Source organism: Bufo gargarizans, chromosome 7, assembly GCF_014858855.1.
Source record: "Bufo gargarizans isolate SCDJY-AF-19 chromosome 7, ASM1485885v1, whole genome shotgun sequence".
NCBI classification, from domain to species: Eukaryota; Metazoa; Chordata; class Amphibia; order Anura; family Bufonidae; genus Bufo; species Bufo gargarizans.
The window spans coordinates 145929300-145952513 of record NC_058086.1 but is presented as its reverse complement, the minus strand read 5'-3'; positions in this window follow the sequence as shown (position 1 = coordinate 145952513).

The following is a 23214-nucleotide window of genomic DNA, read 5'->3' as shown; positions in this document are numbered from 1 at the left end:
AGGAGTAGGAGATGATGGGTGGAGGGCAAATGACTAGCCAATACCCCATCATGTGATATGTTTATTTATTGATATTTATGAAAATCAGTTACATTCCCTTGTTTCACGAACCAGCGGGTGTGAACCCACTGTGTAAGGGCGTTGTCTAAGTGAACCCCTCGATCTTCACAGTACCCCTGATGGTGGGGATAGACTTTCCCGAGGGGAACACTAGGTTACTAACTCTTGAGGAGGATAGGCACACGAGGTAGCTGGTCCAGGCAGACCAGGAGGTACCTGAGAAAGGTACCAGAGGTACAGGCATTGTTAGCAGGCTGAGTCATTATCAGGAGCAACAATGCAGGACTGAAGGATGGGGCAGAGGTGAAGTCAGACAGGCAATAGGAAAGGGCAGGCTGCACAGGTACAGGTCATGCAATCCGGATCAGCAACAGGAGAGTTAAGGCAAGCAGGCAGGGATCAAACAGGTAGCAGAGACCAGGAACACAAGTATGAGTCAGGAACACAAGCGGATATCAGGAACCTTAGCAGGACGAGGTCACATGATCCAACCCATAAAACACAGGAAGTGAAGCAGCAAGCATGCTGTGGCCAGGGCTGAAAGGAAACACTGGCAGCAGATCACCACTGAACACGTTGCCTGGGACCGCGGCGGTAAGCAGGGGAACAGCGGCGCACAGCAGTCGCTGTTACAACTTGAATAGGGTTTTCAGAAATTCTTGTGTTTACCATTAAAACAAGTCAAATCTGTCCTTTATACAAATCCAGCTGAAACATCACGGCCACTTGGGTGAATACAACAATACAATTATTTTCATTATATTTGTGATGGTGTTGCCATGTTTTACCCAGGCTGCTAAAAAAAATGAGGTGAAAAACACAGGATAGTTGGGTTTTATTTCTATAGATAGGCTGGTAAGTTGGAAGTAGGACCTGCCATTCCAACCCCACTCTAGTACATGGTTTTCCCTAGCGCAATGCACAGGTAATGTAGCTTGGGATTGTTACTGGGGATAAAACACTGACTGCTGGTTAATTCAGTTAGGGCCTGAACGCGTGAGGAGACAGCAGTCTGCTGTAAGAGATCTGTGCTACTGAATTCTGCAGTGTGTGAGGTGAGAAAGATTGATATGTTTAGTTAGCACCAGATGGGCAGGTATATTATTTTGCTGTTGTATTATGTCATGCAGTTTCATAAGTGTACAGTCTTATCTGAAGATATTATGGTCTAAATATCAATGCTCATTGCCTTTAAGTGTAAAGACAGACTGAACCAGAGTCTAAAATATTTCTGTAGGATTGAAATAGGCCGAGATGAGTTTATGCTGAGTTCAGTTTGGGTAAAATGTTTGTAGCGGACATGGAGTGTATTGTCTCTTAAAAATTATTGTGAGCAGATGTGGCGTATCAGTTAATACTATAATGGGTCCTACAGACATGTGTCTGTGAAAGATAACCATTTAAATAACAATGTATTTTTTTACTTCATCACAAGGTCATTAAGGAAGTCATGCCTTATGGGAAACATTTGGTGTGTGATGTCCAATTCATGTATTCATAATTATATTCTATATATTTCTGTGTGGTATATTTAGATTTGCAACATATCTTAACAAATTATTTATATAATGTGTCATTTATGTGTAACAGTGTGTCTATATATATATGCATATATATTATACCATATATGTGTCATTTAGAATATATATTTTATGGCGTGTGTATCTCACTGACTGAATATAGCCTTAGAAAGTATTAAAGTTGTCTTCCTACTAATTGGATTTTATGAGGAGAGCTGAATGTTATTAGTCATCCATGTGGACAAGTTAAATATATAAACCCGGATGCCAAGTAAGAAGGCCCATTGTCCCGTTGTCAATTATCATGAATTTAAAAAGACAGTAGAAGATAGTGACTCCAACATGTCTAGATTATTGGTAATTAAAAATGTCAGGAAGAAAACCTTATTACTGATGTATATTGGAGAGGTTAATAAGGTCATGTGAATGTATTATTAGGTATTTAGAATTCATGTTTAAAGTTGTGATATTCATCTGCAGTGCAACAGGTGGACAGCATCCCGTTTAACATATCAAGAATTAAGGTGAAATCATAGTAGTATTAACATATGTTACACCCCTCCTCAGTTGGGAGATCATAATCCAGGAGGAGGTAACGTAAGATATCAGGGAGGATAAGTACTGCTGGGGTAGGAACATAGGGGGATCAGATCATCAGATATTCACAGAGGATCAGATCTTCACAGGATCAGCAAACCATCAAATCATCTCAAAGAACAGGGTACTCGCAAGAAAGAAAAGATCCATAAAGGAAGCTGATCATAAGAAAGATATACCAGAAGAAACTTGAATTATATTTTGACTACTAGAGAACGCCTGAGAACTAGTCCCATCCGAGACTCTGCCCATCCTTGACTTGGCAGCGTATGTTATACTTTTTGCTTGTGATATTAATAACATAGACGGTAGAGGACAGGTAGACGCGGCACTCACCAGGGTCAGTTCTTCAACAAAACTTTATTGCTGGCTAGCAAGTAGACATCAGCTGCACAGGCTGGGGAGCGGGATGGCCTGGGTGTGAAAGAGCGGTATTAATAACATACTTCTATCGGTATATAGATAAAAATCTCCATATTGTGGGAATATATAGTGTTACGCGCCTCCATAATGTTTAGTATTCTATTAGAAAAGATGCATTATGCTAATGGGAAATTTGGCATTATTTGAAAAGAGGGCTAAACCTTTGGAAAGTTATATTCCGTAGTCTGATTGCCGAAGTGAATAAATTATCATATTAATATCATATATATTTTTGATCATCATAGGCTGAGACAGAGTCAAGGGACAACAATTATGTATTAATCTGTGTTTTGTCATGTTATAACTGGTTGGTAAATAGAAGATCCTGAGTTTCTCTTGATATATTAATTATTGGTCTGTTTGCTAAAAATATTGCATTTGCATTTTATCATATGTAACTTTAAGTCGTTCTGTATTGGTGAAGTGATGGTGTTTGGTTACAGCACCATCTAGTGGTGGTGAGTAGTATCACAGTTTAAAGTCTGTATGTCGGAAAATTGTCGGTATTTTACAGACATCCAATTTTTTATTTTTGCATAATTAATTGCCCTTTTTTTTCATTAATTGCATAAATTAAATTTAGAGTCTCAAGATAAAAGAAAAGGCGTTTTTATGTCCGCCTAGTGGATTTCCTGACTGATTTCCATATTTTATTGACATTTTATCTTATATAAAAGAAATTTATATTTTATATAAAAGATATAGTTTTAACAATTACCTGTGATGTGGTCCAAAGTGAATGTGACTTGTTTGCCATTATTTAGCAATAATGGCAAAATAATGCAACAGGTTTTATAGGTACAAATCTGCTGACAGATGAACTTTAAAGAAATTTTAAATATTGATGGCCTATCCTCGGGCTAAGTCATCAATATCTAATTAGTGGGGGGCCCAAATCCTGGCAACCCATTGATTGGATATATGAAGAGATCGCAGCTCTTCAGTGAGCTCTGTAGTATACTCACAACATACCAAGCACAGTGCAGTACACTGTATAGTGGCTTTGTTTGGTATTGCAGCCCAGGCTCATTCATTTGAATGAGACGGAGCGCAAATAGGCCATGTGACTAATGAACATGAATTCACTGGCCTAGAAGAGGCTGTGGCATTCATCAGAGCACCATGGCTTCTTCAAACAGCTGATCTGTGGGGGTTTTGGGAGTTAGACTCCCTTACCAAACAGATATTGATGATTTCTCCTAAAGACAGATCATCTAAATACCAATCCTGGAAAACCCCTTTAATGTCAAAGAAAGTCTATGCGGGAGACATGGAGAAAAATTGATAGATCTTACAGAGAGATGTTGAAAACATTAACATGACACTTAAAGGGGTTGTCTGGGTTCAGAGCTGGACACGGACATATCCCCTTCTTCACCCAGGCAGTCCCTCTGAGATTAGCATCAGAGCATTTCATGCTTCAATGCTTTCTCTTGGCCGGCACTGAACTACACAGGTTAAGGGCTTTTTCATTTAATTTCTGGTGGAATAGCGGGTCTCTGCTAGTTTTGTTCCCAGTGACGTCGCCGGCACTAATGGGCAGTCTTTAGTGCTGCCCTCGCCTGTAAAATGGAAGCCTCCACGTAGCAGTGTAAGCTTGTAAACAAAAAGCCCTTGCCCTGTAAAATACAGCTCAGGGCAAGGGAGAGTATCTTAGCATGAAATGCTCCAATATCCATCTCACAGGGGCTGCTTGGGTAAAGAAGGGGAAATGTCTAGGTTCAGCTCTGAACCCGGACAATCCGTTAAATATGAGTGGTGTATTTATCACGCCAAGCTTACATTTGCATCAATATGTGTACCTGTCCACATGTTGTTTAGACGTCCAGCACTGAAGAATTCACCTCCAGATAAACTACTAAAAAACAAAAGCCTTTGACTCTGATAAAAGCTTTCATTTATTTGCAGTCCATTAAACCCTTAGTTAAACACTTAGACCAACCTGTTTTTGGCCTTACTGACCAAGCATTTGTCTTCTTTTTTTAATCGTCGCGTTCCAAGAGCTATACAGTAATTTTTTTATTTTTCCGTCTATATAGCTGTAGGAGGGCTTATTTTTTGCGGGAAAAGTTGTAGTTTTTAATATCGCCATTTTAGAGTACACAAAAAATTCTGATTAACTTTTATTAACTCTTTCTGGGAGGGAGATGGGAAAAACAGCAATTCTGCCACTGCCACAGCAAATTTTACGGCGTTCATCTTTCGGTATAAATAACATAATATCTTTATTCTATGGGTCAGTACGATTGCAGTTACTACTTTTTTGCAATAAAACCCCCTTTTTAAAAGAAAAAAATGTTTTTGCATTGCACGTACCCAAGACCTATAACTTTTTTATTTTTCTTTCACTGGAGGGCTTGATTTTTGCAGGAAGACTTGTATTTTTCAGTGGTATCATTTTGGAGTAAATGACGCTTTTTGATCGCATGTTATTAAGTTTTTTTGGTGGCAACTGAGAATAAATTAGCCATTATGTTATTTTTTTTCCTTTTTTTTTTTACGGCGTTCACCGCAGGGGATAATTTACATGATATTTATGTAGTCCGAGTCGTTACAGATGCATCAATACCAAACATAGGGAGAAGATTTCAATAGAAAAATAAGCTTTTTTAATATTATTTTTTTATTTAATAGATGTGTTTTTTTTTTGTTTTTTTACCACTTAATAGTTCCACAAAGGGACTATAACAGACAGTATTTTGATTTCTTTTAAAATGCAATGCACTGTCCCTAAAGTGTATTGCATTTTAATAGCAATTGCAATTCTGACATTGACCAGCAGGCTGCGACAGAGAGGCTCAGCCTGCTGGTCCCCTCTCTCCCGTGCAGAGCTTAGACTGGGCCACTGTAAAAAAAAGGCGAACCAGCCAAAGGCCCCTTAGTGACTGCTGTAAAAACACGTATGGGTGGTCACTAAGGGGTTAAACGTTCATATAGCTGTGGGAAAAGATGTTTAAGCATGTATGTTTGACCATAGCCTTTAAACTTCTAATAGATCTCAAATAAACAAATAACTTTTTCATAGGAAGGCCTTTTTCTATATGGACTTGATGTGCCAGTGTAACATACTTGTACAATGAAAAAGACTTCAAAAAGTAGAGGGGAAATGTGAATTAAAACATAACTTTTACTAAATATGCAATAATACAATCAGGTCTACCCCCATGCTGGTAATTAGTCACTCACAAATTACTAGCGATGTCCAAAATAGAGGTATATATTTGAACACTCTTATCCGTGTAACACGGATGTCCGTGTAACATAGTAACATAGTAACATAGTACATAAGGCCGAAAAAAGACATTTGTCCATCCAGTTCGGCCTGTCATCCTACAAGTTGATCCAGAGGAAGGCAAAAAAAAAAAACTGAGTTAGAAGCCAATTTTCCTCACATTAGGGGAATAAAAAATTCCTTCCCGACTCCAATCAGGAAATCAGAATAACTCCCTGGATCAACGACCCCTCTCTAGTAGCTATAGCCTGTAATATTATTACACTCCAGAAATACATCCAGGCCCCTCTTGAATTCCTTTATTGTACTCACCATCACCACCTCCTCAGGCAGAGAGTTCCATAGTCTCACCGCTCTTACCGTAAAGAATCCTTTTCTATGTTTGTGTACAAACCTTCTTTCTTCCAGACGCAGAGGATGTCCCCTCGTCACAGTCACAGTCCTGGAAATGAATAGATGATGGGATAGATCTCTGTACTGACCCCTGATATATTTATACATAGTAATTAGATCTCCCCTCAGTCGTTTTTTTACTAAAGTGAATAACCCTAATTTTGATAATCTTTCAGGGTACTGTAGTTGCCCCAATCCAGTTATTACTTTAGTTGCCCTCCTCTGGACCCTCTCCAGCTCTGCTATGTCTGCCTTGTTCACTGGAGCCCAGAACTGTACACAGTACTCCATGTGTGGTCTGACTAATGATTTGTAAAGTGGTAGGACTATGTTCTCATCACGGGCATCTATGCCCCTTTTAATGCAACCAATTATCTTATTGGCCTTGGCAGCAGCTGCCTGACACTGGTTTTTGTAGCTTAGTTTGCTGTTTATTAAAATTCCTAGATCTTTTTCCATGTCAGTGTTACCGAGTGTTTTACCATTTAGTAAGTACGGGTGCCTTGCTTTATTCCTTCCCATGTGCATAACTTTACATTTGTCAGTGTTAAACCTCATCTGCCACTTATCTGCCCAAGCCTCCAATCTATCCAGATCCCTCTATAGTAGTATACTGTCCTCTTCAGTGTAAATTACTTTACACAGTTTAGTGTCATCTGCGAAAATTGATACTTTACTATGCAAGCCTTCTACAAGATCAGTAATAAATATATTGAAGAGAATTGGGCCCAATACTGACCCCTGAGTTACCCCACTAGTGACAGTGACCCAATCTGAGTATGTACCACTAATAACCACCCTCTGTTTTCTATCACTGAGCCAGTTACTTACCCACATACAGACGTTTTCTCCTAGTCCGAGCATTCTCATTTTATATACTAACCTTTTATGCGGTACAGTGTCAAATGCTTTGGAGAAGTTCAGATACACGACATCCATTGATTCGCCGCTGTCAAGTCTAGAACTTACCTCCTCATAGAAACTGATTAAATTAGTTTGACATGACCGATCCCTCACGAAGCCATGCTGATATGGCGTTATTTGCTTATTTCCGTTAAGATGCTCTAAGATAGCATCTCTCAGAAAACCTTCAAACAGTTTACCCACAACAGATGTTAAACTTACCGGCCTATAGTGTCCAGGCTCTGTTTTTGGACCCTTTTTGAATATTGGCACCACATTTGCCATGTGCCAATCCTGTGGGACATTCCCTGTCAGTATAGAGTCTGCAAATATCAGAAATAAGGGTCTGGCTATGACATTACTTAATTCCCTTAGGATCCGGGGGTGTATGCCATCCGGTCCTGGTGATTTGTCTATTTTAATCTTTTTAAGTCGCTGTTGTACTTCTTCCTGGGTCAGACAGGACACTTTTAATGGGGAATTTATTTCAACATTCAGCATTTCATCTGACAGTTTATTTTCCTCAGTGAATACATTGGAGAAAAAAATATTTAACAGCTTTGCTTTCTCCTCGTCGCTCTCTGCGACTCCCCCCTCATTACTTTTTAAAGGGCCGACACCTTCAGATTTATACTTTTTAACATTTATATCATTGAAGAACATTTTAGGGTTAGTTTTACTTTCTTTGGCAATTAATCTCTCGGTCTCCAGTTTGGCTGCTTTTATTTGTTTTTTACATGTTATATTTTTTTCCTTATAGTTTTTCCGTGCTTCCGTGCTACCCTCCTGTTTTAGTGTTTTATATGCTTTCTTTTTGTCATTTATTGCTTTCTTTACAGTTCTGTTTATCCACATTGGTTTCTTTTTGTTCCTTAACCTTTTATTCCCATACGGTATGTACCTCTCACAATGAGATTTTAGGATGCTTTTAACCCCTTAAGGACATAGGGCGTACAGGTACGCCCTTGTGTCCTGGTACTTAAGGACACAGTACATGTACGCCCTGTGTATTTTCGATCACTGCCATGCGGCTGGCAGTGATCGGAACCCGGTGCCTGCTCAAATCATTGAGAAGGCACCTAAGCTAAAGGCGCGGGGGGGTCCCGTGACCCCCCCCCCCATGTCGGCGATCGCGGCAAACCACAGGTCAATTCAGACCTGCGGTTTGCTGCGATTTCTGCAGTTTCTGTATTCCTAAAATATATCAGAATCTCCCCCCCTGCACCCCTGAGTGATTTAAGCCCGGTGGGAGGTGCAGGGGGAGGGTTGCGGGCGGTGCGGGAGGCAGGCGGTGCGGCAGGCGGGATTAACAGGGTGTCAGCACATTGACACCCTGGTATAAACAGCTGACATCTGTGATTTGATGTACGGACCGCTGTATGGAAAAGGTTAACAGCTCAGGGAGGCTCCCTCCCTCTCCCATCGGGGGGCTGCTGTGCCTTTGCAGCCCCCCGATGGAGAGGGAGAGAGCCCCCAGACAGCCCCCCTCCTTACCCTTCCCCGTCTGCGCAGTTCTGGCCACTACTGAGCAGATGGGGAAGGTTCCCATGGCAACAGGATGCCTTCTCAGGCATCCTGCTGTCCATGGTGCTGAACAGATCTGTGCTAAAGGCATAGATCTGTTCAGACAAAGTGTAAGTAAAATACAGTACAAAACACTATATAGTGTACTGTACTATAATATACAGACATCAGACCCACTGGATCTTCAAGAACCAAGTGGGTCTGGGTAAAAAAAAAAGTGAAAATAAAGTAAAAATCCAAAAACATATTTATCACTGATTAAAAATGAAATAAATAAAATTCCCTACACATGTTTGGTATTGCCGCGTCCGTAACGACCTGTTCTATGAAACGGTCATGTTACTTTACCCGAATGTTGAACGCCATAAAAATAAAAAATAAAAAACTATGATGAAATTGAAATTTTGCCCACTTTACTTCCCAAAAAAGGTAAAAAAAAAGTAAAAAGTCGCATGTGCGCCAAAATTGTAACAATCAAACCGTCATCTCATCCCGCAAAAATCATACCCTACCCAAGATAATCGACCAAAAACTGAAAAAAACTATGGCTCTTAGACTATGGAAACACTAAAACTTTTTTTTGTTTTGAAAATGAATTTATTGTGTAAAACTTACATAAATAAAAAAAATTGTATACATATTAGGTATCTCTGCGTCCGTATCGACCGGCTCTATAAAAATATCACATGTACGCCAATATTGTAACAATCAAACCGTCATCTCATCCCGCAAAAAATGAGACCCTACTTAAGATAATCGCCCAAAAACTGAAAAAACTATGGCTCTTAGACTATGGAGACACTAAAACTTTTTTTTGTTTTGAAAATGAATTCATTGTGTAAAACTTACATAAATAAAAAAAATTGTATACATATTAGGTATCGCCGCATCCAGGACAACCTGCTCTATAAAATTACCACATGATCTAACCTGTCAGATGAATGTTATAAATAACAAAAAAAAACGGTGCCAAAAAAGCTATTTCTTGTTACCTTGCCGCGCAAAAAGTGTAATATAGAGCAACCAAAATGTATCCATATGTACTCATATGTACCCTAAACTAGTACCAACAAAACTGCCACCCTATCCTGTAGTTTCTAAAATCGGGTCACTTTTTTGGAGTTTCTACTCTAGGAGTGCATCAGGGGGGCTTCAAATGGGACATTGTGTAAATAAACCAGTCCAGCAAAATCTGCCTTCCAAAAACCGTATGGCATTCCTTTCCTTCTGTGCCCTGCCGTGTGCCCGTACAGCAGTTTATGACCACATATGGGGTGTTTCTGTAAACTACAGAATCAGGGCCATAAATAATGAGTTTTGTTTGGCTGTTAACCCTTGCTTTGTAACTGGAAAAAAAATATTAAAATGGAAAATCTGCCAAAAAGTGAAATTTTGAAATTGTATCTCTATTTTCCATTAAATCTTGTGCAACACCTAAAGGGTTAACAGCGTTTGTAAAATTAGTTTTGAATACCTTGAGGGGTGTAGTTTCTTAGATAGGGTCACTTTTATGGAGTTTCTACTCTAGGGGTGCATCAGGGGGGCTTCAAATGGGACATGGTGTCAAAAAAAACAGTCCAGCAAAATCTGCCTTCCAAAAACCGTATGGCATTCCTTTCCTTCTGCGCCCTGCCGTGTGCCCGTACAGCAGTTTACGACCACATATGGGGTGTTTCTGTAAACTTCAGAATCAGGGCTATAAATAAAGAGTTTTGTTTGGCTGTTAACCCTTGCTTTGTAACTGGAAAATAAATATTAAAATGGAAAATCTGCCAAAAAAGTGAAATTTTGAAAGTGTATCTCTATTTTCCATTAAATATTGTGCAACACCTAAAGGGTTAACAAAGTTTGTAAAATCAGCAAAACCTGCCTTCCAAAAACCAAACGGTGCACCTTTCACTCTACGCCCCGCTGTGTGGCCGTACAGTAGTTTACGGCCACATATGGGGTGTTTCTGTAAACGGCAGAGTCAGGGCAATAAAGATACAGTCTTGTTTGGCTGTTAACCCTTGCTTTGTTAGTGGAAAAAATGGGTCAAAATGGAAAATTAGGCAAAAAAATGAAATTCTCAAATTTCATCCCCATTTGCCAATAACTCTTGTGCAACACCTAAAGGGTTAACAAAGTTTGTAAAATCAGTTTTGAATACCTTGAGGGGTGTAGTTTATAGAATGGGGTCATTTTTGGGTGGTTTCTGTGACGAACTGCGACCGCCGCGGCCACAATACGTCACAAAACCGTCACAGCGCCCCTAGTGGTCAATCCGCAAACAGGCCTCCCAGCCACTTTCAGCACACCGACAGTCTAACTTGAGTCCGTACAGTCGATAGGCTGAAAGCGCAGGGAGTGGACCTTCGATTGACCGCAAGTAAGCGTGCGACGAACTGCGACCGGAACTACACACAGGGTAGTTTAACTGCCACCACCTCACAATTTATGGGGGCGAGGGCCCACACAATCGCCAGACACTCCTTTTCTGTAGTTGAGTAGGAGACTTCTCGGGGAAGAAGTTTCCGGCTCAGGTACAGAAGCGGATGCTCGTCCCCTTTTCCATCCACCTGGCTTAAGACAGCGCCGAGACCGTAATCTGATGCGTCGGTTTGCACTATGAACCGACGACTGAAATCTGGGGCTTGAAGCACAGGGGCACTAGCTAACACCTGCTTCAAGGCCCGGAAGGCGTTCTCACACTCAGGTGTCCAACTAATGGTTTTTGGTTCCTTCTTCCTAGTGGCATCTGTTAGGGGCTTTGCGATGGCACTATAGGCCGGTACAAACTTCCTATAGTAGCCCGCGGTCCCCAGGAATGCCTGAACCTGTCGCTTGGTGATAGGCCGAGGCCACGCTAAGATGGCGTCGACCTATCCCGTGTCCGGTTTCAGGGTGTTCCCTCCCACTCGGTGCCCTAAATACTGGACTTCCGTCATGCCAATCTGACACTTCCTTGGCTTAACTGTCAAATTGGCTGCAGCCAGCCGTTGCAGTACCTGGGTCAGATGTTTGAGGTGTTCTTCCCAGGTGGGGCTAAACACCCCAATATCGTCCAAATATGCTGCAGCGAACGGTTGCATTCCCTCCAGAAGGTCATTCATAGCCCGCTGGAACGTGGCAGGCGCGTTTTTCATTCCAAAGGGCATCGTCGTAAATTCGAAGAGCCCGAAGGGAGTAATAAAGGCCGATTTCTGCCGCACGTCCGGGGCAAGAGGGATCTGCCAGTACCCCCGGCTCAGATCCATGATTGATAGATAGCTGGCAGCCGCCAGCTTATCTAGCATCTCATCGATGCGAGGCATGGGGTAGGCGTCCGTAGTGGTTACAGCGTTCAACTTCCGGTAGTCCACGCAGAACCGCGTTGTCTTGTCTTTCTTGGGTACCAAGACGACGGGTGCCGCCCATGGACTACAGGACCGCTGAACGACCCCCAGTTCTAGCATTTCCCCCACCTCACGCTGCATGTCCGCCTGCACCTCCGGAGAGACGCGATAGGCGGATTGCTTGATGGGGGGATGTGCTCCGGTATCTAACCGGTGAGCGACCAGATTGGTCCGTCCCGGGATACCTGAGAAGGTCCGGTGGTACCGACCTAGCACCTCCTGTAACTGCTCTCTCTGGGACGGGGAGAGCTGCGGGTTGACATTTATGTCCCCGTCTGTCTCCCGGGTGTCAGCCAGCAGATCTACCAGAGGGTCTGTCTCGCCCTGTTCTAACCGGCTGCACACTGGGAGTACATACTGGGTTCTATCGTGGTGAGCCTTCAGCATGTTAATGTGAAAGGCCTTCTGTTTTCTACACCCCATGTTCACCAAGTATGTCAGGGGGTTTAAACGCTTCTCTATGGTGTATGGCCCCTCCCATGCCGCCTGTAACTTATTGTGCCATATGGGAAGAAGGGCATAGACCTTGTCTCCAGTTTCAAATGCCCGGTCTCCCGCGGTGCGGTCGTACCATAGTTTCTGTTTGGCCTGGGCCTAGGCCAGATTCTCAGTTACCATGGCAGAGAGTGACTCCATTTTGTCTCTGAACTTCAGGACGTAATCCACTACAGAGACATCCGTGGGATCACCTTTGCCTTCCCACGTCTCTCGCATCAGCTGTAGTGGCCCTCGGACGTTCCTGCCATACAGGAGCTCAAACGGGGAGAACCCGGTGGACTCTTGCGGTACTTCCCTGTAGGCAAACAGCAGATGAGGCAGGTACCGTTCCCAGTCCCCACCCTGCGACTCAACGAATGTGGCCAGCTTATGCTTTAATGACGCGTTAAAGCGCTCGCAGAGGCCGTTGGTTTGCGGGTGGTATGGACTGGAGACGAGGTGCGTCATCTGGATCTTTGCCGCCAGGGCGTCCATCAGTTCAGACATAAACTGGGGTCCCTGATCTGTGAGCATCTCCGCAGGGAACCCTACACGGGAAAATATGGAAATTAGCGCGTCTGCTACCTTGTCTGCCCTCAGGGAGGAGAGGGCGACCGCATCTGGGTAGCGAGTCGCGTAATCCACCAGCGTCAAGATGTACCTCTTGCCGCTGTGGCTGGGAATGGGCAGAGGTCTGTGAAATGGCTCACTTATGATTGGCAGTGGACACAGGGGAGCCTTGCGCGGATTCCCAGCTCGTTTAACCCTCTGACAAACCGTACAGGAGCGACAATAATTGATGACATCTATCCTCATTCTAGGCCAGTAGAAATGCCCCTGAATACGGTCAAGTGTCCTGCGAACTCCTAGGTGCCCTGCCAAGGGGATGTCATGTGCGGATTTCAGCACATGCCCCCGGAAGGCACTAGGTACCACAAGCGACTTGGTACTCACGGTCATTTCGCCTATGGTGGGTTGTATCGCCTCACTATACAACTTCCCACCTTCCCAGTACACTTTGAACCCGGCCCCATCCGCGAGGGGCTCAGCAGCCTGTCTTCTGAGACCCTCGAGGCTAGGATCGGTTCGAAGTGCGTGCTCGAAGGCCGCCTGATCCGTTTCAGCCAGCTGGCCCGTGGCGTACGAGGCCTGTGGCTGACAGTCAACCTCCCTGGGGTCAGAGGAGTGGGAGGAGACCGGAGCCTCTTCCCCCTGTTCTGAGTTCAAGTTTTGGGTGGCCCGACTCCAAGTCACAGCTAGGACAGGTATGACTTCGGAGCAAGGCAGATTAGCATTTTCAATATCACATGTAGAAATCACATTAGCAGGTACGTCATGCATATCATCAACATTAATATTGGATACATTCACCCCCCCTCCCCCAGACTCTTGCCCCCGGGTGCCAAGCACCTGGGTGGGGGCAGAGGGCGGACCCCCTTCCTGGGATCCCGAGGGGTTCGTGGCGGGTTCATAATAGGATACCAGCTTGCCTAGATCGGACCCCAACAAAACAGGAACTGGTAGCTGGTCTAGGATACCAACTACCTTTTCTTGAACACCCACCCCCCAGTCGATGGAAACCCGGGCTTGGGGAATGTGAGAAAGAGTGCCCCCCACCCCAGTGAGGGTGAGATACTTGTCTGGGATGATGTCCTTTGTGGGCACAAGGTGCGGACGCACCAGGGTGACATCGGCTCCCGTGTCCCGGAAACCGGTGACTAGCTGGTCATTCACTGTAACAATCTCCCCACCGGCGAACAAAACAGTTGAGGATGATGGTTCACGCTGGGATGCGCTGGCTGGCTGTGTCTGTCGTGGGCGAGGTACAGGTGGTTCAGATGCTGGCTGTGGCTGTCTCCGCTCAGGACAGTTGAATTTCATATGTCCAGGCTTGCGGCAGTAGTGACAGGTGATTCCATTAGGTGCCCCAGGTCTGGAAGCAGTAGCTGCACTTGGTGGTCTCTGTGGTGGACGGCCCACAGAGGCAGAGGGGGTCTGCCCTGACATTGGGCAGACCTCCTCTCCAGTGAGATGGAGCAGATTTACGCAGATCGGGCACTCGGGTTGTGACAAAAGTCTCAGCTAAGTCTGCAGCAGCGGTTGCTGACGCAGGCTTCCATTCTAGCACGAATTGTCTCACATCCGCAGGGCAAATACAAAGAAGCTGGTCTAGCACCATCAAGTCCTCTAGGATGTCATAAGACCCTTTTGTTAGGCCTAAAGTCCACTGGCGGAATGTAGTGCGTAAGCTGCTGACCACATCCGGATAAGAGTCCGTACGATCCTTTTGTAAGGACCTAAACCTTTTCCGATAGACTTCAGGGGTCAGCTGGTATTTAGCAATGATAGCGTCTTTTATGGCGGAATAATCTTCATCCTGCTCCATGGATAACTCCGCAAACGCGTCCAGCGCTTTGTAGCGCAACAGGGGGGTCAGGTGTCTGGCCCACTGCTCTTGGGGCAGACGATACTGACGGCAGGCTTTCTCAAAGGATCGCAAAAACAAGTCTATGTCAGTGTCCTTTTCAATGGGAGCAAATTTAAATTTTGCACTCACGTGTGATGCTGCTCCTTCTGCAGGAAAATTGGGTGATGAGCTTCGGCTGGGTTGATGTATTCTGGCCATGCTCAGTTCATGCCGACGTTGGCTTTCTTCGCGCTCAGCCATGTACTGTAGGTACTTTACCGGGTCAGTGTCCATTCGTTTTTGGAGGGCCTGCTGCATCATAGGGTCCGTACAAATAGATAGTCCGGTACTGGCCGCTTCCGGGCGAGTACTAAAAGAAAAATTAGGATCCGTACTGAAATACTGCGCTGGGGGGCCAACAGGGCCCGCAGGATGTTCCCCCTCCGAGTAGTCAGGATTCTCAGTCTCCGGTTCCTCAGGACTTGAGTCAGATGGGCCGGTGTCTCCCGCAGTAGACACATCCAACAGCCGCAGTTGTTGGTTATCCCATCGGAACAAGTCTTTTATCAGGTCGGTCTTCGTCTTGCGACCGACTTCAATGCCCCGTTCTTGGCACAGATTTTCCAGATCTGCCAAAGCCATTTTCTTGTATTCCCCGGACATTTTCACGCCAAATAAAAGATAGATAAAGAAAACAAGATTTCGGGGAGGGTACTGGACTACACAGTCTCTCTGTACACACAGATAAATGTATTGCACTCAGCCACACCACCACCAAATTGGTTTGGTTCTGACAGAGGTAAATTAGTTAATCTCTGTTCAGATGTTCTAAACACATGCAAAAAGGAATCCCAGTAGCTGCCTACCAATATGTGACGAACTGCGACCGCCGCGGCAACAATACGTCACGAAACCGTCACAGCGCCCCTAGTGGTCAATCCGCAAACAGGCCTCCCAGCCACTTTCAGCACACCGACAGTCTAACTTGAGTCCGTACAGTCGATAGGCTGAAAGCGCAGGGAGTGGACCTCCGATTGACCGCAAGTAAGCGTGCGACGAACTGCAACCGGAACTACACACAGGGTAGTTTAACTGCCACCACCTCACAATTTATGGGGGCGAGGAACCCACTATCTAGATAACACAACCGAGTAGCTTTCTCTTCGGAGAGGCTAGGGTAAGTTTTTGCAGTGTTTGAAAACAGGCATATGGCTAGAGAAATGACTTGGAGGTCATTTATTATATATCTATATACAATACAAATTATCACGATGCACAGTAATTATTAACACAATAATCAAGGAAAGTATAGTCCAATAAACAAAAAGAGAGAAAAGGAAGAAAATACTTAGTTTCCGCAGAAAAGATGTCCGTTGGTGAAATAGTCCGTTGCAGGGGTAAAGTCCAAGAAGCCTTTGTCCAGTGTAATATGCCTTCAGCCCACAGGTTCTCTGGCTGAGGCCCTCTTTAGGTGTTGTTAAAAGTGGAGAACTCATTTAGCAGATCCTAGGTCTGTGTTATAAAGGGTCCTAGAATCAAGGCGGGGAATTGAGAGTCCGCCTGCTGGGCAGGCTGTATTCCTGAGGTGAATGTCAGTTCTGAAATATGGCATGTGCCATATCGTGGGATGTCTCCGCTGTACACAAGTAACAAGCACATATTCACATTCCCCACAAAATATGGAGTTCAGGGATACCAAATATTACTATTATAACTGGTTCTATGATGGGGTAACACCATAACTTTACCTGGGTACATCTTAGAGTTACAAACCGGATTCCAAAAAAGTTGGGACACTATACAAATCGTGAATAAAAACTGAATGCAATGATGTGGAGGTGCCAACTTGTAATATTTTATTCAGAATAAAACATAAATCACGGAACAAAAGTTTAAACTGAGAAAATGTACCATTTTAAGGGAAAAATATGTTGAATCAGAATTTCATGGTGTCAACAAATCCCCAAAAAGTTGGGACAAGGCCATTTTCACCACTGTGTGGCATCTCTCCTTCTTCTTACAACACTCAACAGACGTCTGGGGACCGAGGAGACCAGTTTCTCAAGTTTAGAAATAGGAATGCTCTCCCATTCTTGTCTAATACAGGCCTCTAACTGTTCAATCGTCTTGGGCCTTCTTTGTTGCACCTTCCTCTTTATGATGCGCCAAATGTTCTCTATAGGTGAAAGATCTGGACTGCAGACTGGCCATTTCAGTACCCGGATCCTTCTCCTACGCAGCCATGATGTTGTGATTGATGCAGAATGTGGTCTGGCATTATCTTGTTGAAAAATGCAGGGTCTTCCCTGAAAGAGATGACGTCTGGATGGGAGCATATGTTGTTCTAGAACCTGAATATATTTTTCTGCATTGATGGTGCCTTTCTAGACATGCAAGCTGCCCATGTCACACGCACTCATGCAACCCCATACCATCAGAGATGCAGGCTTCTGAACTGAGCATTGATAACAACTTGGGTTGTCCTTGTCCTCTTTAGTCCGGATGACATGGCGTCCCAGATTTCCAAAAAGAACTTTGAATCGTGACTCGTCTGACCACAGAACAGTCTTCCATTTTGCAACACTCCATTTTAAATGATCCCTGGCCCAGTGAAAACACCTGAGCTTGTGGATCTTGCTTAGAAATGGCTTCTTCTTTGCACTGTAGAGTTTCAGCTGGCAACGGCGGATGGCACGGTGGTTTCTGGAAGTATTCCTGAGCCCATTCTGTGATTTCCTTTACAGTAGCATTCCTGTTTGTGGTTCAGTGTCGTTTAAGGGCCCGGAGATCACGGGCATCCAGTATGGTTTTACGGCCTTGACCCTTACGCACAGAGATTGTTCCAGATTCTCTGAATCTTCGGATGATGTTATGCACAGTTGATGATGATAGATGCAAAGTCTTTGCAATTTTTCGCTGGGTAACACCTTTCTGGTATTGCTCCACTATCTTTCTGCGCAACATTGTGGGAATTGGTGATCCTCTACCCATCTTGGCTTCTGAGAGACACTGCCACTCTGAGAAGCTATTTTTATACCCAATCATGTTGCCAATTGACCTAATTAGTGTTAATTGGTCTTCCAGCTCTTCGTTATGCTCAAGTTTACTTTTTCCAGCCTCTTATTGCTACTTGTCCCAACTTTTTTGGGATTTGTTGACACCGTGAAAATTTGAATCAACGTATTTTTCCTTTAAAATGATATATTTACTCGGATTAAACGTTTGATCTGTCATCTACGTTCTATTACAAATAAAATATTGACATTTGCCACCTCCACATCATTGCATTCAGTTTTTATTCACAATTTGTTTAGTGTCCCAACTTTTTTGGAATCCGGTTTGTATGTTTGTCCTATGTAAACGTCCAGTGAATTCTGAGTGACACGATGATGTAATTTTTACGTCCGTAAGATGCATGGTCTCTCTTAAAAAGGTAAAAATCATATCTCAGATTCATGTGTCAATCTGGGAACCTTGGTGCCGGCCGTCTGAATCAAGTTATCTTACAGACCCTTATGGCAGCGACACCAATCGGCTCCCCCCAGGTGCCGTCTTCACACCTAGCTGTGATATCTCTTCAGACAGGGAAGTTCTTTTGTCAACCTAAGGAAGCCAGCTGTAATTGCGTTATCTGCTGGGCATCTATTGACTGACTTGAACAAAAGGACTATGTTGTTCTCTGGGTACAACAGAAGGAGATGCTCTGAATAATCAAATTGTAGGTTCTGGGGCCTAGGGAAATAATTACTGTTTAATAGACCCACTGTTCAATAAGGCAGAGTAATATTGATAATATTGGGAGGACAGTTCAATATTCTCGCGGATCATCCGTGACAGTTTCTATTCTGTAAGCCTCGCAAAGTGACTTCAGAGCTGTAGTGGTCCCTAAAATTGGGTTTTTGTAAATTTCTGAAAAATTTCAAGATTTGCTTCTAAACTTCTAAGCCTTGTAACATCCCCAAAAAATAAAATATCATTCCCAAAATAATTCAAACATGAAATAGACATATGGGGAATGTAAAGTCATCACAGTGTTAAGGGTATTACTATGTATTACAGAAGTAGAGAAACTGAAACTTTGAAATTTGCTAATTCTTCCCAATTTTTGGTAAATTAGGTATTTTTTTATTGAAACAAAATAATTTTTTTCACTTCATTTTACCAGTGTCATGTAGTACAATATGTGACGAAAAAACAATCTCAGAATGGCCTGGATAAGTCAAATCGTTTTAAAGTTATCACCACTTAAAGTGACACTGGTCAGATTTGCAAAAAATGGCCTGGTCCTAAGGTGAAATAAGGCTGTGTCCTTAAGGGGTTAAAGATATCCCATTTTGTGGCTGTATTTTTATTTGTGAGGACTTTATCCCATTTAGTTAGGCCTATGGCCTCTCTTAGTTGGCTAAATTTAGCTTTTTTGAAGTTTGGTATTTTTGTTCCTCCCTGTAGAAACGCTCTTTTGAATGATAATTGGAAGGTTATTACTTTATGGTCACTATTTCCCAGGTGTCCCCCAACCTGCACATCTGTTGTTCTGTCAGGCCTATTGCTTAATGCTAAGTCCAGTATGGTCGTCCCTCTAGTCAGGTCCTGAACCGGTTGGGAGAGGTAATTGTCTTTGGTTATTGCCCAGAACCCGTTTCCTTTATGAGATATACAAGTTTCAGTTTCCCAGTCTATTTCTGGGTAGTTGAAGTCCCCCATAATAACCACCTCATTATGATTGTAGGAGCAATAGTTGTCACTGGGAGGGATATTGTCCCTTGTTTGCCCTAAAGATAAGGGAGGCAGCTAGTTAAACCCTACCTTTCTATATAGAGCACCCGCCCTGAAAGGAACGACCCCATCTGAATACCTGCCTCTACGTTTGGCCAATTCCCTAAAAAGCGGCCCCTAATGCCTGCTCCCGACGTGACACATTTCTGTCAAAGTATCTTAGATGAAGCTAAACATCTTCATCTGATTACACAGGATGAATACACTTTTCTATATCCATCATTCCCCCATATGTCCACCTTTTATTGCCTCCCAAAGATTCATAATGGGTTGTCACCACTAAAGGGCAGGCACATAGTGTCTGGGTTGGGGAATCTTTGTCAGAACCCGAACCCCATTGAAGTCAATAGGGACCTGAACTTTGGAGCACTAAAATGGCTTTAAAAAAGTCATAGAAAGGGCTAGAGAGCTGCAAAAGAAAGCAAAATAGGGGTAAGATCATGACAACTGCCCTGCAAACAAATGTGGAGAGGGAAATGAATAAAAATAACATAAAATAAAAAATAAAAAGTAAATAATGATCTTGAACTAGGAGGCGGAGGTCAAGGTGATCCCTCTTCCTCCTGTGCCACATCCTATTCCATCATCGCCAGAATTGTTTTTTCAATGATACATAGAAGTGGGATAGTAACACTGAGGACGGCGTCATCGGCACTGGCCATGTTGGTGGAGTACTCGAAACAGCGTAACACGGCACACACGTCCTGCATGGAGGCCCATGGTGGTGAAGTGGTGCTGTTCCGCAGAGCCACTCACCTGTGCGTGCTGCATCTGAAACTCCACTATCGCCTGATGCTGCTTGCACAGTCTCTCCAGCATGTGCAAGGTGGCGTTCCACCTTTTGGGGACGTCGCATATGAGGCAGTGAGGGGGAAGACCGAAGTTACTCTGCAGCACAGACAGGCGAGCTGCAGAAGGGTGAGAACGCCGAAAGCGCGCACATATTGCTCGCACTTTCTGCAGCAGCTCTGACATATCGGGAGATTTTTCAGGAACCTCTGCACCACCAAATTCACATGCGCCAGGCAAGGGATGTGCGTCAAATCGGCTAGGCCCAGAGCTGCTACGAGATCTCGCCCATTATCGCACACCACTAGGCCGGGCTTGAGGCTCAGTGGCACCAACCACTTATCGGTCTGTTGTTCCATGCCCGAAACAGCTCCTGCACGGTGTGTTTTTTTCCCCCCCTAAACAGAATAGTTTCAAAACAGCCTGCTGTCGTTTCCCCCTGGCTGTGCTAAAGTGGTAGTGAAGGTGTTATGCTGACTGGATGAGGAGGCGGTAGAGGATGAGGAAGCGGAGTAGGAGGAAGAAGCAACAGGAGGCAAAGAAAAAAGCCTTGCAGTCCTCGGTGGTGGAAGGACATGCGCCAAACTGCTATCCGCCTCAGGCCCAGCCACCACCGTATTTACCCAGTGTGCAGTTAGGAAGAAGATATATTGTCCCTGCTTGTGCTTACTGGTCCATGTATCGTTGGTTATGTGGACTTTGCCACAGATAGCGTTGCACAGTGCACACCTGATTTTGTCTGCCACTTGGTTGTGCAGGGAGGAGATAGCTCGCCTGGAAAAGTATTGGCGGCTGAGCCTCCGTCTCCACCAGATGGAATGACAGCATTTCAAAGGCCAGGAATTTTGAAATGCTGGCATTCAGGGCCAGGGATCGCAGGTGGGTAGGGGGGTACTTCCTCTTTCTCTCTAGTGTTTGGGAGATGGATAGCTGAACACTTCCATGGGACACTTTCGAGATTCTTGGTGACGGTGACGGACGTGGTGGTGTTGCTGCCACATCCTCTGATTGCGGGATGGCAGGTGCCACTGTCACTCCAGAGGGGGAGGAAGAGGCCGAGACTGCAGCAGAAGTGGAAGCAGGAGGAGCCAGAGACCTTTCTTTGTTTTTAAGGTGTCTACTCGTCTGCAGCTCGTGCTTTGCACTTAGATGCCTGGTCATGGAGGTTGTGCTCAGGTTTAGAACATTTATGCCTTGCTTCAGGCTCTGATTGCAAAGCGTGGAAACCACTCGTGTCTTGTCGTCAGCACATTGTCTGAAGAACTGCCACGCCAAGGAACTCCTTGGAGCTGGCTTTGGTGTGCTCAGTCCTTGGGTGCGGCGGGCAGTAGCAGGTGTACTGGCTAGGGGATGGCCACTCTGCTTTTGCACACTGCTCCCTCTTTTGCTGTGCGGCTGGTGCTGTGTGACCATCACCTCTTCCTCCGAACTGCACACGTCACTCGCATGACCTTCATTCCATGTGGGATCTAGTACCTCATCATCCTCCACATCATCTGCCACCCACTCTTCACCCCTGCTCTCCTTGCCCGTCTGCACACTGCAGAAAGCCGCATCAGTTGGCACCTATGTTTCGTCATCATCAGAGACGTGCTGCAGTGGTCCTCCCATGTACTCATCCTGAAACATAAGTGGTTGGGCATCAATGCACTCAATCTCTTCCACTTCTGGGGCAGGACTATGTGGATGGCCCTCAGAAACCCCATCAGCAGAGTCATCATAAAGCATAAGAGACTGCTGCATGACTTGGGGCTCAGACTGCTTGGCTGATTTGCAAGGGGGTGAGGTGAAAGACAGATGGCTATGGGCTGCAGGTGCCAACTCTGAGCTTTCAGCAGGAGACTGGGTAGGAGACAATGTGAAGGAACTGGAGGCACTGTCAGCAACCCAATCTACTACCGCCTCTACTTGTTCTGGCCTCACCATTCGTACACTGGTATTCGGGCCTACAAAATAACACTGAACGTTCTGTCGCCTTCTACGTGCACCTAAAGGGAGATGTTTCATTTGGGCGTGTAGCTGGCACAGATTGACCTAGTCCTCTTCCTGCAACAGGAGCTCCACCAACCCCAGCAGCACCACGTCCAGGGCCATGTCCCTTATTTGATGCTCTCCTCATTCTTTGAGGTCACCCACTGAACTAACAGACTGCTTAACTATATTATTTTCCCTGTCACGTATGCAGTGCAGGTGTACTTCACGCAATAAATGGGTATATAACGCGCACCTAACTAACAAACAGATTAACTATATTATTTTCCCTGTCACGTATGCAGTGCAGGTGTACTTCACACAATAAATGGGTATATGACGTGCACCTGACTAACAGACGGATTAACTATATCAATTTCCCGGTTTCGTTTCACAAGCTGCCGACCTTAGGAGGTGGTTCCAACAAAGAGGATATCCTGATGAGGTCCTGAGACCTGCCTATAGGGCAGCATTAGCAAAAGAGAGGTCCGCCCTGTTGACCCCCAAAGAAATGGGGGACAAAGGCTCAAAGGTGGTGCGACTGATTATCAGCTATAATATGTTGGCCAAACACACTTGTGAAAACCTGAGCAAACATTGGGACATCCTGAGCAAACATTGGGACATCTTTACTGATCCCAGTAAAGTTATAGGAGACACTCCCCAAATCATGTACCGGCGCGGGAAGAGTCTCAGAGACAGACTGGTGCACAGTCACTTCACGTCACCATCACCCACACACTCCTCCTGGCTCCAGACTAAAACCAA